Raw genomic sequence first — 17,152 nt, 5'->3', positions numbered from 1 at the left:
CATCAGCAATGCCTTCAAGAGTCATCTAGCCAAGCATGGGATTGTGCATCAGACTAGCTGCCCTTATACACCACAGCAGAATGGGGTAGCTGAGAGGAAGAACAGGCACTTGATGGAGGTTGCTAGATCAATGATGTTTCATGCAAATGTCCCAAAACGCTTTTGGAGTGATGCTGTGCAGACTGCTTGCTATCTCATCAACCGGGTTCCAACCAAGATATTGAAGAATCTGTCTCCATTTGAAGTGTTGAATAAGAGCAAACCTGTCATTGATCACCTACGGGTCTTTGGGTGTGTGTGCTATGTCATGGTTCCAGGAGAGCAGAGAAACAAGCTGGAGGCAAAGAGTACTAAGGCTATGTTCATTGGTTACTCTATCACTCAGAAGGGGTACAAGTGCTATGATCCTGAAGCAAGGAGGGTGATGGTATCTAGAGAAGTGAAGTTTGTTGAGACAAAAGGTTATTATGAAGAAAAGGAGTGGGAAAATCTGAAGGATTTGTCTCAAGCTCCATCTGATAAGGCAACAATACTGAGAGTGTTGTTGGAGAAGCTTGGGATAGGGTTATCCCAGGATCAGGAACCCGGAAGGAGAGAGCCTCCCAATCAGACTGGTGGAGCTGGAAGAACAACTCCTCTTGATCATGAGAGGGGGAATGGAACTGAATCTGGTGAGCAAGAGAAAAACCAAGAGGATTCAGGTCTTCATGATCAAGATACATCACAAGAAGTTGAGAACAATGTTCAGTCTAGTGGAGAAGTGGTGAGGTTCAGTCTAGTGGAGAAGTGGATGAGGTTCAGTCTAGTGGAGAAGAACAAGTCGGACCGGCCAGTTCAGAAGAAGAGCAAGTGGAGCCGGCTAGTGTGCAAACTGAAGATCAGGTGCAAGCTTTGAGGAGGAGCACAAGGATAAAGAGGGATCCTTCCAACTGGGTAAACACGAGAGTGTACTACAATGCCCAGGCTGTGGAGCATCCTTCTCAAGCCGTGTGTTCCTTTGCTGAGTTTCCAGAGGAGCATTATGCCTTTATGATTAGTCTGGATGAGAGTTATGTACCAAGGACTTATGAAGAAGCTATGTTAGACAAGGAATGGAAAGAATCAGTGGGAGCTGAAGCAGGTGCTATGATCAAAAATGATACATGGTATGAGAGTGAGCTGCCTAAGGGAAAGAAGGCTGTATCTAGTAGATGGATCTTCACAATCAAGTATCTAGCAAATGGACAGATTGATAGGAAGAAGACTAGATTGGTTGCAAGAGGATTTACACAGACCTATGGAGAGGATTACATTGATACATTTGCACCAGTAGCTAAGCTGCACACAGTTCGGATTGTGTTGTCCATTGCAACAAACTTGGAGTGGGATTTGTGGCAAATGGATGTGAAGAATGCTTTCCTGCAAGGTGAACTTGAAGATGAAGTATACATGCATCCGCCTCCTGGTCTTGAGCATCTAGTAAAGCCAGGGAATGTTTTAAGGTTGAAGAAGGCAATATATGGGCTGAAACAATCACCTAGAGCTTGGTACAGGAAGCTGAGTACAACTCTTAATGGGAGAGGATTCAGGAAGTCTGAACTAGATCATACACTCTTCACTTTGGTTACTACATCAGGGATCATTGTGATACTGGTATATGTGGATGATTTGATTATCACAGGGAGTGATAAGGCTGGGATTAAAGCCACTAAAGAGTTTCTCAAGTCTGTGTTTGATATCAAAGACTTGGGAGAGATGAAGTATTTCTTGGGGATTGAGATATGCAGATCCAAGGAGGGTTTGTTTATGTGTCAAAAGAAGTATACAATGGATATGCTGAAGGAGACTGATGTACTTGGAGGAAAGGTAGCCAAGACACCTCTTGAAGAGGGGTATAAGGTCTTACGTGAGGGGGAGGTTGAAGAGAACCAGCTGTTTGAGGATGCTAAGCTGTATAGGAAGATGGTTGGCAAGCTGATCTACTTGACCATTACCAGGCCAGATATATGCTTTGCTGTGAATCAAGTGAGTCAACATATGCAGGCGCCAAAGGTCCATCACTGGAAGATGGTTGATAGGATACTAAGGTATCTGAGTGGGACGGTTGGACAAGGAGTTTGGATGGGCTGTAATGGCAGTACAGAAGTGGTTGGGTATTGTGATGCTGATTGGGCAGGAGATAGAGTGGACAGGAGATCAACTACTGGGTATTGTACATTCATTGGAGGGAACTTGGTTACTTGGAAGAGTAAGAAGCAGAAGGTTATCTCTTGTTCAAGTGCTGAAGCTGAGTATAGAGCCATGTTGAAGCTGACAAACGAGTTGGTGTGGATCAAGGGGATCTTGAAGCATCTAGAGATTGAGCAGAGTACTCCTATGACTATGCATTGTGACAATCAAGCAGCTATCCACATTGCCTCCAACTCAGTGTTTCATGAGAGAACAAAGCACATAGAGGTGGACTGTCATAAGGTGAGGCAGATGATTATCTTGGGAGTGATTCTGCCATGTTATACAAGAAGTGAAGATCAGCTTGCAGATGTGTTTACCAAGGCAGCGAGATTGAAGACAATGGAGTCCATACTATCCAGGCTTGGACTCATTGATCTTACTCCCTAGGAGCTGAGCCCCTTAACCATGGAGTCTCCACTCTTTTTCCCTCATCAAAGTTTTATCCCAATGGGTTTTCTTTGGTGAGGTTTTTAATGAGGGAGGTCTTCATGGTTTCCAAGCTTGACTTGTTCCACATGGTCAAGCTTGAGGGGGAGTGTTGAGAAGAGGTGATAAAGAGTGGATACATTGATAGAGAAAGGGTAATGGGGCAGTGAGTAACTTTGGAGATTTACCACAGTAACTTTAGTTTTACTGTGGTAACTAAGGTAAAACTTTGGGAAGTTACCTTTCACCCATTTGGAGAGTGGATCACGTCCAAGGAGAGTCTGGATAAGGAAGGAGCAATCTGGATAAGGAAGAAGCATTCTGGATAAGGTCTGGTTATAGCTGGAAAGGTAAAACACCTTTACAGCCTGTCCAAGCATGTGAGAACACCCATTGGCTGCTTTTGGATGGCTCTCCTTGACTCCACACGTTCTTGATCTCCTCTGACCCTATGATTTCGAATTGTATCATGTACCACTCATATAAAGCCTTGTAAAACCTTATTGTTAATAATTAATGGAGTTTTGAGTATTCTCTCTATTCTCTCTCTACTTATTCTCTTAATCTCTTTAATCTTACACAAAACAATCTGATTGTTCTTAAACACACTCTAATACACAAAAGTGTATAGTTATCCCACTTTCAAATCATGTGATTCCAATTTCCCAGATTGGGAATAGGACCGCTTATTCGTCGTTCCAATCAAATCATGATGAATCTCTTTGTGAGAAGCTTGATTTGGATACATAAAGTGGTGGAGAATCACCAGGAAGTTGAATAAATCTCATAGGAGTTGGCAAGAAGAAGTTATCCACTTTCAAATTAGGTGATTCCAGTTTCCCAGTTGGGAATAGCACAGCTTCTTCGTCGTTCCAATTAAACCAGGATGAATCACTTTGTGAGAAGCTTGATTTGGATACATAAAGTGGTAGAGAATCACGAGGAAGTTGAATAAATCTCATAGAAGTTGGGATGAAGAAGTTATCCCACTTTCAAATCAGGTGATTCCAGTTTCCCAGTTTGGGAATATGACAGCTTATTTGTCGTTCCAATCAAACCTGGATGAATCTCTTTGAGAGAAGCTTGATTTGGATACATAAAGTGGTGGAGAATCACCAGGGAGTTGAAATTATCTCATAGGAGTTGGGATGAAAAAGTTATCCAACTTTCAAATCAGGTGATTCCAGTTTCCCAGTTTGGGAATAGCACGCTTCTTCGTCGTTCCAATAACACCAGGATGAATCACTTTGTGAGAAGCTTGATTTGGATACATAAAGTGGTGGAGAATCACCAGGAAGTTGAATAAATCTCATAGGAGTTGGGATGAAGAAGTTATCCCACTTTCAAATCAGGTGATTCCAGTTTCCCAGGGAATGGGACAGCTTATTTGTCGTTCCAATCAAACCTGGATGAATCACTTTGTGAGAAGATTGATTTGGATACATAAAGTGGTGTAGAATCACCAGGAAGTTGAATAAATCTCATAGGAGTTGGCAAGAAGAGTATCCCACTTTCAAATCAGGTGATTCCAGTTTCCCAGTTTTGGAATAGCACAGCTCTTCGTCGTTCCAATTAAACCAGGATGAATCACTTTGTGAGAATCTTGATTTGGATACATAAAGTGGTAGAGAATCACAGGAAGTGAATAAATCTCATAGAAGTTGGGATGAAGAAGTTATCCCACTTTCAAATCAGGTGATTCCAGTTTCCCAGTTTGGGAATAGGACAGCTTATTCGTCGTTCCAATCAAACCTGGATGAATCTCTTTGTGATAAGCTTGATTTGGATACATAAAGTGGTGGAGAATTGTTGAGATGAGGAGATGAAGAGTTGATACATGGATAGAGGAAGGGATTTGGAGCAGGCAGTAACTTTGGAGATTTACCACAGTAACTTTATTGTTACTATGGTAACTGAGTTAAAAGACTTTGGGAAGTTACCTTGCATCCATTTGGAGAGTGAAACACTAAGTTATCCCACTTTCAAATCAGGTGATTTCCAGTTTTCCCAGTTTGGGAATAGCATAGCTTCTTCGTCGTTCCAATCAAACCAGGATGAATCACTTTGTGAGAAGCTTGATTTGGATACATAAAGTGGTGGAGAATCACCAGGAAGTTGAATAAATCTCATAGGAGTTGGGGTGAAGAAGTTACCAACTTTCAAATCAGGTGATTCCAGTTTCCCAGTTTGAATAGGATCAGCTACAGCTTCTTCGTCGTTCCAATCAAACCAGGATGAATCACTTTGTGAGAATATTTATTTGGATACATAAAGTGGTGGAGAATCACCAGGAAGTTGAATAAATCTCATAGGAGTTGGGATGAAGAAGTTACCCACTTTCAAATAAGGTGATTCTAGTTTCCCAGTTTGGGAATAGCACAGCTTTCTTCGTCGTTCCAATCAAACCAGGATGAATCACTTTGTGAGAGGCTTGATTTGGATACATAAAAGTGGTGGAGAATCACCAGGAAGTTGAATAAATCTCATAGGAGTTGGGATGAAGAAGTTATCCAACTTTCAAATCAGGTGATTCCAGTTTCCCAGTTCGGAATTGGACAGCTTATTCGCCGTTCCAATCAAACCTGGATGAATCTCTTTGTGAGAAGCATGATTTGGATACATAAAGTGGTGGAGAATCACCAGGAAGTTGAATAAATCTCATAGGAGTTGTGGATGAAGAAGTTATCCCACTTTCAAATCAGGTGATTCCAGTTTCCCAGTTTGGGAATAGGACAGCTTATTTGTCGTTCCAATCAAACCTGGATGATCTCTTTGTGAGAAGCTTGATTTGGATACATAATGTGGTGGAGAATCACCAGGAAGTTGAATAAATTCATAGGAGTTGGCAAGAAGAAGTTATCCCACTTTCAAATCAGGTGATTCCAGTTTCCCAGTTTGGAATAGCACAGCTTCTTCGTCGTTCCAATCAAACCAGGATGAATCACTTTGTATGAAGCTTGATTTGGATACATAAAGTGGTGGAGAATCACCAGGAAGTTGATAAATCTCATAGGAGTTGGCAAGAAGTGTTAACTTGAAGAAAGGAATGGAGGAGCTAGAGGTGTTGAGTTGAGATGGATCTTGTACAAAGATAGGGCAAGAGCTTTAGAGATTGCCTATCAAGAGTGATGAGGAGTCTAAAGGTGTCCAGAAGTGATCTGATGGATGTTCTAAGCAAGGTCAAAGTCTAGGAGAGACTTAGAAGTGAGTGTGAGGAGCAAATGGGCGAGTGTGCAAAGATAGGGCGAGGCTGTACGGCCATGTACGGATATGTACGGACCGGTACGACCCGAGAGATCACAACTCGTCCATTTGAGATGTTTTGAGATTGTGCAAAGTCCGGGACAAGATGTGCAAGCTTAGGGCGTGATCAGAACATGTCAAGGAGGCTTTGTGCAATCTTAGGGTGTTGGGAGAAGGCCCTGGTCGTTTGGAATCAAGAAGGTATTAGATTAAGAGAATGAAATGATTTAGAGTAGATTAAGGAACAGAATGAGAGATTATGAAGAGTTTAGGTGAGAATCATGATTAAGTGAGTATGAATGTAGAGAGATAGACTCAGAACTGTATGTTATTATTAATCACAAGAGTTACAATATATATAGAGAGAGCATTAGGGTTTTCGAAATCATAAAGAGGAGCTAAGCATGTGAGGTCAACAAGGGTAGGATAAGATCTCTTTAACTCGCCAATCAGTGTTCCCACATGCTTGGAGCATCTAGGATCTTGGACAAAGATGCTCTTGCCTTTCCAGCTGTGCCAGCCTGTAAAGCCGCGCCTCTCTTATCCTCCAACGGTCTGATCAGCCAGCCAAAGCCCCTTCTCTTCTCATAAGTTACTCGGTAACTTATTGTAACCGCGGTCGAGGTTTCACCTGTCTGAATGTGTACGGACCGTACGCCTTGTACGGCCTTGTACGGTCATGCCAATGTGAACCTCTCCCATCACCCCAATGCTTAACATACACTCTTCAGTCTTCACCCCTTACTACTCTCACTTGTATATTCAACTCTTCTCAACACTCCCCCTCAAACTTAGCTTTGTGAAGTCTAAGCTTGGACACTATGAGATCTTCCTCATTAAAAACCTCATCAAAGAAAACCCATTGGGACAAAACTTTGATGAGGAAAAAGAGTAAAGACCTCATAGGAAGGGGATCAGCTCTTGGCTGAGAGATCAATGAGCCCTAACCTGATGTAGATGGACTCCATTGTCTTCATCCTTGCGGCTTTAGTAAACACATCAGCAACTGATCTTCACTTCTTGTGTAGCATGGCAGGATCACTCCCAAGACTATCATCTGCCTTACCTTGTGACAATCCACTTCAATATGCTTGGTTCTCTCATGAAATACTGAGTTAGATGCAATGTGAATTGCAGCCTGATTGTCGCAATGCATTGTCATTGGCGCCGCTTGCTCAATCTCAATGTGCTTCAAGATCCCCTTGATCCACACTAACTCATTGGTAAGCTTCAGCATTGCCCTATACTCAGCTTCAGCACTTGAGCAGGAGACTACTTTTCTGCTTCTTGCTCTTCCAAGTCACAAGGTTCCCTCCAATGAAGGTGCAGTAACCGGTTGTAGATCTTCTGTCTGCTCTATCTCCAGCCCAATCTGCATCACAATAGCCAACTACTTCTGTATTCCCATTGCATCCCATCCAAACTCCTTGGCCTGGTGATCCGTTGAGATAGCTAAGCACTCTGTCCACCATTCTCCAATGGTGATCCTTTGGAGCTTGCATATGCTGGCTAACCTGATTCACAGCAAAACAGATATCAGGTCGTGTGATAGTTAAGTAGATTAGCTTACCCACTAGCTTCCTATAAAGCTTAGGGTCATGGAACAGCTTGCTGTCTTCAAGCTCCCCCTCTCTTGGTACTTGTACCCATCCTCCATTGGCATCTTAGCAGTTTGTCCTCCAAGTTTACCTGCATCTTTCAAAAGATCAAGTGTATACTTCCTTTGGGACATGAATAAACCTTCCTTGGATCTACAAATCTCAATTCCAAGAAAGTATTTCATTTCCCCTAAATCCTTGATTTCAAACACAGATTTAAGGTAGTCTTTGGTCTCTTGGATTCCAACCTTATCACTTCCAGTAATGATAATGTCATCCACATAGATGGATCCTTCCTCACTCTTGTGCTCCTTCTTAACGGCACTGTCTCCATAAGTGGATCACTCTCCACTCCTGGTTCCCTAGTTGCCGCTTCATTCAGAACTTCTTCTCCTCTTTCAGGTTGTACCTCAAACTGATCTCTTTCTTCAGTTTCATCTTCATTTTGCATCCCTTGTTGATCAGGACTTACGCTCCCTTCATTCTCATGAGCTCCATCAGACTGGTTTCCCCCCTCATGATCAGCATGGGGTGTGTCTTCAGCTTCATTTTGAACTGGTGCTTCTCGCCCTTTTGGATCCTGGGTTGTATTGATCCCAAGACCGTCCAAGATCATCCTAAGGCTTGCAGCCTTGTCAGATTGTTGAGCTAGATCCTTCAGATCTTCCCAGCTTCTTTCTTCATAGTACCCCTTAGTCTCTATAAACTTCACATCTCTTGATACTAGGAGTCTTCTTGTTTGAGGATCAAAGCACTTGTATCCTCTTTGTGTAGTGGAATACCCCACAAACATAGCCTTAGTACTCTTAGGTTCCAGCTTGTTCCTCATATCTCCCGGAATCAGTACATAACAAAGGCTTCCAAACACCCTCAAGTGGCTTAGGGATGGCTTGAGTTTGTTTAACACTTCAAATGGTGATTGATCCTGCAAGACTCTTGTGGGAATCCGATTGATCAAGTAGCAGGCTGAGATCACAGCATCACTCCAAAATCTCTTTGGGACATTTGTTTGGAACATCATTGATCTTGCAACCTCCATGAGGTGTCGATTCTTTCTCTCAGCCACTCCATTCTGCTGTGGAGTGTAGGGACAGCTAGTTTGATGAAGGATTCCATGTGAGGCTAGATGTTGCTTGAAGGCATTGCTTGTGTATTCCCCACCATTATCTGATCTGAAAATCTTAAGCTTGGCATTATAATGGTTAGATACATAAGCTTGAAAGTTTTTAAATGCCTCAAGAACTCTATCCTTAGTCTTAATGAGTGTTAACCAGGTGTATTTGGATTTTTCATCAATGAATGTTACAAAATACTTATAGTTTTCCCTAGACAAGCAAGGAGCAGTCCACACATCAGAATGCACAAGATCAAAACATTTTTCATAGATAGTAGTTGAGTTCTTAAAGACTGTCTTACAATGTTTGCCCAAGATACATGCTTCACATTCATTATTTTTAAACATGACACCTGGTAACATTAAGCTTAAGGCTCTAACATGTGGGTGACCTAGTCTAGCATGCCACAATGCATTATTATTCAAACTAGCAGTAGAACTAAACGAGCAACTTGAATTGGAAACAGGAGCTATGTCTTCTAGCATATAAAGCTCTCCTTTGGTAACTCCCTTGCCAATCATTTTCCTTGTCTCAATATCCTGAAACTTCACATCATTAGGACTAAAGATAACATTGCAATGCAAATCAGTAGTACATCTTTTAACAGATAATAAATTAGATGTGAATTCAGGCATATAAAATGCTTTAGACTCTTTATCAAACAGCTTTAGATTTCCTATTCCTTTAATTGCAATTCTATCACCATTAGCAATCATCACATTTCCACAAGCAGGTTCTATATTTTTAATCAAACTAGTGTCACTAATCATGTGATGAGAAGCTCCTGAATCTACAATCAATGGTTTTATCACATTACTAGCTGCAAAGGTTCTAGGCAAATCATTCAAGCTGTTTAGAGTTCTAGGTTCTCTAGTAGTCTCAATACTATGACTCAGATATCCATCAGTTCTATCTACATAGGATGCAGCAAGAGAGTATCCTAAAGGAGAGTTCGTACAGTTACCATTCTCCTTGAGAGCTTTGATGAGGGCATCAATGTCTGATCTCCTTATCATCTCACCATCAGTGCTCTTCCCCGGAGTGTGTTGGGTAGTTAGGGCCTTTCCTTCACCATCTCGCATTGTCTGCCCAGCTCCGGATGTTCCAGCTTCACTTGCCCCTTCAGACAGATGCGCCCTTGCTTCTTTATCCTTCAGGAACTTCGCTGGCTTGAGGTGAGGGTGCAGGATCCAGCATTGGCTCCTCTTGTGGCCCTGCTTCTTGCAATGGTCACACTTCCCTCCAAACTTCCCTTCTTCAGTGCGGTAAGCTGCCTTGTTTGCCTGGATAGTATCAGCTTGGTTCGCAAGTGTGAGCTCCCCCTTGCCTCCGAACAGCCCAACTGATCCCTCTTCTTTTTGTATCTGAGCACACACATCTTCAAGGGAGGGAAGCTTTGGTGACCTCAAGATGTGCTTGATGAGATCATTAAAGACCGGATTCAAGGTGAGTAGTAGGCCGAACACTTGATCTTGTTCTCTTCTCTCCATGAGCACATCTTGGTCAGTGGTGTTGGGCCTCAGCATCTCTAGCTCTGACCACAAGGCTCTGAACTTTCCCAAGTGTTTAGTAAACTCTACCTCCTCTTGCACAAGTGTGTTGATTGATCTCTTCAATTCAAACACACGGCTCAGGTTAGATTTGTTACCATAGACCTTTTGGAGTGTCTCCCACAGATCCTTTGGCGTCTCACAGTAGCTGTATGCTTCCAAGATTGAGGCTTCAAGTGACCCATGTAGCACCGTAAGCACCTTCAAGTCATCCTGATCCCACTTCTCTTGATCTGCCACCACCAGCTCTTGACCGCCTTCTTCTTCATTAGCAACTGGTCTTGAAGCTCCACCAGAGATATGGCTCCACAGACCCTTGCTCCCAACCGCCGCTTTCACCAAGCGAGACCACAGCAGGTAGTTAGTACCACCCTTCAAGGTAACCGCAACCGAGAGAGTCTTGCTCTTGCTTTCCTCCATTCCAAATGCTTCAAAGGACAACCGTAGATGAAATGAAGCTGAAGATTAATGAGATTAGAAACCAGACTATGAGCAACCTGGCTCTGATACCATATTAGATTAAGAGAATGAAATGATTTAGAGTAGATTAAGGAACAGAATGAGAGATTATGAAGAGTTTAGGTGAGAATCATGATTAAGTGAGTATGAATGTAGAGAGATAGACTCAGAACTGTATGTTTATTATTAATCACAAGAGTTACAATATATATAGAGAGAGCATTAGGGTTTTCGAAATCATAAAGAGGAGCTAAGCATGTGAGGTCAACAAGGGTAGGATAAGATCTCTTTAACTCGGCCAATCAGTGTTCCCACATGCTTGGAGCATCTAGGATCTTGGACAAAGATGCTCTTGCCTTTCCAGCTGTGCCAGCCTGTAAAGCCGCGCCTCTCTTATCCTCCAACGGTCTGATCAGCCAGCCAAAGCCCCTTCTCTTCTCATAAGTTACTCGGGTAACTTATTGTAACCGCGGTCGAGGTTTCACCTGTCTGAATGTGTACGGACCGTACGGCCTTGTACGGCCTTGTACGGTCATGCCAATGTGAACCTCTCCCATCACCCCAATGCTTAACATACACTCTTCAGTCTTCACCCCTTACTACTCCTCACTTGTATATTCAACTCTTCTCAACAGAAGGCATCAAGAAGGCATCAAGAAGATGCTTTGTGGAGGCAAACAACCAATGGGAGCTTCCTTGTGTGTGATTGGCTAGTTCTGGTCTTGGACAGGCTGTCTCTTGCAGTAAAGAGAAGGGAGCCACGACCATGAACCTGGACAGATGCATGGGAAGATTAGGAGGAGCCTAAGGAGAGCCAATCACAAGCAAGGAGCCAGCTTGCCTTGGTTTGAATTAAAGTGAACAGCCAACCTTATCCTCACAACTCTTCAGATATTACAAGAAGACCATCTCATCTACACCATCCATTCACTCAAGTTAATATTATCCATTAGATTTAGGTTTCAGATTGTGTAAACCTATTGAGCTTATAAATAAGCATGTAAATGGCGATTTGGAGCCTTAAGGGAGTAAGGGGGATTTCCCCTCTCCACTTCTTGGAAATAAGAAAATGTGTTCTTGAATCAGATTCCCTTAATCTACCCCTTTCTTAGTCTCTAATCTTCTAATCTCTCAAAGTCTCTTGTTTCTGATTTAAGTAAACACTCTCATCAATCTCTCTTTCTAAATCACCTAGAGCAAGCTCTCATCTTTCTCCATTGGAGTTTATACACACACAAACACAACTAGAGAAGAGAACTCTACAAATCTCACATGGTATCAGAGCCAGGTTCATCAGAACCTGAGCTGTAGCTTCCACAAATCACTTGCTCTCACCTCAGCTCAAATCCAATCTGCACTTGAACAAGACACCACCTTCTGCTTCTTACTCTTCCAAGTAACCAAGTTGCCTCCAATGAATGTGCAATAGCCTGTGGTTGATCTCCTGTCTGCTCTATCACCAGCCCAATCCGCATCACAGTATCCAACCACTTCAGTGCTCCCATTGCAACCCATCCATACTCCTTGATCAGGTGAGCCGTTGAGATACATCAAGATTCTCTCCACCATACGCCAATGATGCTCCTTAGGCACTTGCATGTGTTGACTCACCTGATTCACAGCAAAACAAATGTCAGGCCTAGTTATGGTAAGGTAAATCAATTTGCCAACTAGCTTTCTATAGAGTTTAGGATCCTGATAAGGTTTGCTGTCTTCAATCTCCCCCTCTCGTGGGACTTTGTAGCCATCCTCCATAGGCATCCTTGCTGTCTTGCCTCCATAAGCACGTGCACCTTTCAAAAGATCAAGTGTGTACTTCCTTTGGGACATGAACAAACCTTCCTTGGATCTACATATCTCAATTCCAAGAAAGTATTTCATTTCTCCCAAGTCTTTAATTTCAAACATGGATTTACGGAACTCCTTGGTTGCTATGATACCTTCCTTATCACTTCCTGTGATAATGATATCATCAACATACACAAGGAGTGCAATCATACCTGAGGGAGTGGTGAGAGTGAAGAGGGTGTGGTCTAGTTCAGACTTCTTGAAGCCTCGGCCATTCAGAGTAGTACTCAGCTTGTTGTACCAAGCTCTTGGTGATTGCTTCAGTCCAGAGATAGCTTTCTTCAGTCTCAACACATTCCCTCTCTTCACTAAGTGTTCCAAGCCTGGAGGTGGATGCATATACACTTCATCCTCCAGCTCTCCTTGTAGAAATGCATTCTTCACATCCATTTGCCATAAGCCCCATCCAAGGTTCACAGCTAAGCTTAAGACAATCCGGATTGTGTGTAGTTTAGCTACTGGGGCAAAGGTCTCAATGTAATCTTCTCCATAAGTTTGAGTAAAGCCTCTTACAACCAATCTTGACTTCTTCCTCTCCACCTTTCCATCAGCCTTATACTTGATTGTGAAGATCCATCTACTAGTCACAACCTTCTTCCCTTTTGGTAACTCACTCTCATACCATGTATCATTCTTGATCATAGCTCCTGCCTCAGCTCCAACTGATTCCTTCCATTCTTTATCCATCATTGCCTCTTCATAGCTTCTTGGTATGTAGTTCTCATCCAAGTTTACCATAAAAGCACAATGTTCTTCAGGGTATTGAGCAAAGGAACACACAGCTTGAGAAGGATGCTCCACAGCCTGGGCATTGTAGTACACTCTCGTGCTTACCCAGTTGGAAGCATCTCTCCTAATCCGCGTGCTTCTTCTCAATGCTGGTTCCGGTTGTTCCACTTCCACTTGTGATTCTTCTCCACTTTCTTGTGGTACAGAAGTAGTAGACACTTCAACTGCCTCTTCTTCTCCTAGCTGACTTGCTTCAGCTCCATCTTGCTGTTCACTTACTTCCACATCTTGATCATGTGTACCAGACACTCTACTCCTCTCTTGAGTTGTCTCTGGTTCACTCCTTTCCCCCCCATGATCAGAAGTGGGAGTTACTGAGCTGCCACCACTCGTTGGTCCTTGCTGATCTTGTCTCACCTTGACGCCAATGCTTTCTAAGATGATCCGCAAGGTAGTGGCTCTTTCCGAGGTAAGATCCTTCAAGTCTTCTTTGTTTTGCTCCTCATAGTATCCTCTCTCTTCAACAAAATTCACATCCCTTGATACCAGCACCCTTTTGTGTCTGGATTATAACACTTGTATCCCTTTTGAGTTGTAGAGTAGCCAATAAACATTGCCTTAGTACTCCTAGCTTCAAGCTTGTTTCTCAACTCCCCGGGTATCAAAACATAACATAAACACCCAAAGATCCTTATATGTTCTAATGAGGGTTTATGTTTGTTGAGAACCTCAAATGGTGACTGCCCTTTCAGGATCAGTGTGGGAGTCCTGTTGATTAGATAGCAGGCCGTGGCTACTGCATCACTCCAAAACTTCTTAGGTAAATTAGCTTGGAACATCATTGATCTTGCAACTTCCATAAGGTGCCTATTCTTCCTCTCAGCCACACCATTCTGTTGTGGAGTGTAGGGACAGCTTGTTTGATGAAGAATTCCATACTGAGATAAGTGTTGCTTGAAAGCTTGTCCAATGTATTCTCCTCCATTATCTGACCTGAAAATCTTAATCTTGGCTTGATAATGGTTAGTTACATAGGATTGAAAGTTTTTAAATGCATCAAGCACCCTATCTTTAGTTGGAATTAAAGTTAACCAGGTGTATTTAGATTTTTCATCAATGAATGAGACATAATACTTATGATTCTCCCTAGATAAACAAGGAGCAGTCCATACATCAGAGTGAATAAGATCAAAGCACTCCTCATAAACCGTAGAAGAGTTTGGAAAAACAGTTCTACAATGCTTGCCTAAAATGCAAGCTTCACAATCATTGTTTTCAAAAGAAACACCTGGCAACATCAGTTTTAAAGCCTTATTATGAGGGTGTCCTAGTCTAGCATGCCACAATGCATTTTTATTTAAACTAGGAACAGAAGCAGTAGTAAAAGAGCAGCTAATGTCAGAAACAGGAGCAAGATCTTCAAGCAAATATAAGTCTCCTTTTGTTACTCCTTTTCCAGTCACTTTGCTGCTTTCAATATCCTGAAACTTCACATCATTAGGACTAAATATGACATTGCATTGCAAGTCAGTTGCACATTTCTTGACAGATAATAGGTTTGAAGTAAAGTCAGGCATATAGAAAGCTTTTGAGTCTTTACTAAACAGTTTAAGTGTTCCTATTCCTTTAATTGGAACCTTATCACCATTTGCAATCATCACATGGCCCTTAGAAGGCACAATGTTCTTAATCAACTTAGTATCACTAATCATGTGATGTGATGCACCTGAATCTACAATAAGAGGTCTAGTTGATTGATTACTAGCAAGGTGAGCGAGTATACTAGATGGCTTATATGCATGATTAGTTTCATTGTATTCATTTGCATTTCTTAGAGACCTAGCCATACTATCAGTTCTAGTGATGCAATCTAAGTCTCCTACATGTTAACTTGAAGAAAGGAATGGAGAAGCTAAAGGTGTAGAGTTGAGATGGAGCTTGTGCAAAGATAGGGCAAGAGCTTTAGAGAATGCCTATCAAGAGTGGTGAAGTGTCTTAAGAGAGCTAGAGGTGATCTGATGGTGGTTCTAAGCAAGGACAAAGTCTAGGAGAGACTTAGAAGAGTATTGAGGAGCAAATGGGCGAGTGTACAAAGATAGGGCGAGGCTGGTACAGCCATGTACGGCCTAGTATGAATCAGTACGGATGGTGGACGTACCAAAGGTGTATACTCGGCCATTTGTGAGTCTTAGGCTTGGTGCAAACTTAGGGCGTCTATGTACGGACATGACATGATCTGTACATGCTCTAAGGATTGTTATCAGCCTAACTTGAGTCCCAAGTAAGAAGAATGGCGTTGGCTGATTGTGTGAAGAAGCCAAGAGGCGCCAATGTCTTCGTTTGAATGTTGGGACCACTTGTGGATAAGGCACAGCAAGGAGTGAGCTGGCGTGAGCTGTCCCTTGGCTGTATACTGATCATGAATCTGGACACAAGAAAGGCTACATTAGGAGGCGCCTAGGATTATCCAATAAGAGGCCAGCCTTCCCCTTTGAACAGATTCAAATCAACCAATGAAGCATCATCAGCCCTCAGCCAATCACAAGACATCACACAGATTGCAATACCAAGCTTACATCCTAGCCTTCCATTCATCTCAAGTTAATATTATCCATTAGATTTAGGTTTATGAGAATGCAAAGTTGTAAACCTTATAAAAGGAGATGTGTGGGCGATTTTGTAAACCCTTAAGGGAGTTTGGGGGATTTCCCCTCTCCACTTCATAATGAAATGTGTTCTTGAATCAGATTCTCTCTAATCTCTCCCTTTCTTATACTCTTAATCTCTCAAAGTCTCTTGTTTCTGATTTAAGTAAACACATAAACACTCTTATAAACTCTCTCTCTAAAATCACCTAAAACAAACTCTAATCTTCTCAGCTTGCTCCATTGGAGCTTATACACACACACAACCTGAGATCTCTGAAAATCTCATATGGTATCAGAGCCAGGTTCATCTGAATCTGGTTGAAGCTTCCGCAAACCTCAGAGCTCACTACCATGTCCATTTCAACCAAGAAGAAGCTGTCTGTTCTATCCGGCTGTTCAACACCTCAAGAGGCAGACGTGTTCATCCTGGAGTCCAGAAGCTGTCTGCTGCTGTTTCTCATCATCCCATGTCGCCCTTGAAGAAAGAAGACCCAAGGAAACAAAGACAATGGAGCGGATTAGCTACCCTCTCTAACAAAGCCAGTTCCGGGTTCTTGCTATTCAAAGTCCAAGAAGAAGTTTCTCAAGAAGAAAGCTTGCTGCTTGTACTGGTGTGGCGTGTACAACATGGAGAAAGGTGGGAGCTAAGACATGGTGGTTCAAAAGGAAAGGTCCATGGAAGATGGAGGCGTTGGAGTGCACACTAACAACTCAGAATCTGTCCAATGGAATCAAGGATCTATACAAAGGTCCTTGGCTGTAAGAAAGTTCTTTCCTTTTGTATAAAGCTTGAGTATATTGACAGGTTGTGTGTTGTGATTGAAAACTTGTGGATGTTTAAAGATTGCTAGATATGAAATGTTTAGAATCTGTCCCAAGATACTAGAGAGTTGTGAATGGTGATTGAGAGTTGAAAAGCTTGCCTCGGTTCTATAATGATTGTATAGGATACTAGATGTGTCTGATCCTGTTTACTTTCATTGATTGAAACCGAGTAGTATAATAAAGCTTAGAGTGTTGTTGCTGCCTTAGGTTGATGCACTTGGATTCAAGTCTAAGATGCAGTTAAGGCAGAAGTTAAAATGGCCTAAGTAACTTGTATTGAATCTGTTTAGATCTTGCATATACTTAAGGAGATTGCTTGCAAAGATTAGAACTTGAATGTCTCTTGTGTAATCTGTTGCAATGCTTGTGATATTGGTGATCAACCTTGATGATGTTTCAAGGATTGATACCAATACCTTAGTGTCTTATCTTTGCTGGAGTTTGAGTGATGTTTCAGGTACATGAGGAGTGTTCTTTGTCCATCACTAATCCGAGTAGAA

At 42.3% G+C, this 17,152-nt stretch overlaps 1 long non-coding RNA gene across 1 annotated transcript; it reads left to right on the top strand.

Annotated features, from left to right (window-relative positions):
- Positions 1 to 5,858: 5,858 nt before the first annotated feature.
- Positions 5,859 to 11,684, top strand: LOC117130814. The gene is made up of 2 exons (XR_004454092.1): positions 5,859 to 6,081; positions 11,241 to 11,684. It is a non-coding gene; the product is annotated as an uncharacterized LOC117130814 (long non-coding RNA).
- Positions 11,685 to 17,152: the final 5,468 nt, after the last annotated feature.

This window comes from Brassica rapa, unplaced genomic scaffold (assembly GCF_000309985.2).
Source record: "Brassica rapa cultivar Chiifu-401-42 unplaced genomic scaffold, CAAS_Brap_v3.01 Scaffold0682, whole genome shotgun sequence".
NCBI lineage: Eukaryota > Viridiplantae > Streptophyta > Magnoliopsida > Brassicales > Brassicaceae > Brassica > Brassica rapa.
Note: the sequence above shows the minus strand (reverse complement) of the source record. Positions and strands in the feature narration are given on the sequence as shown.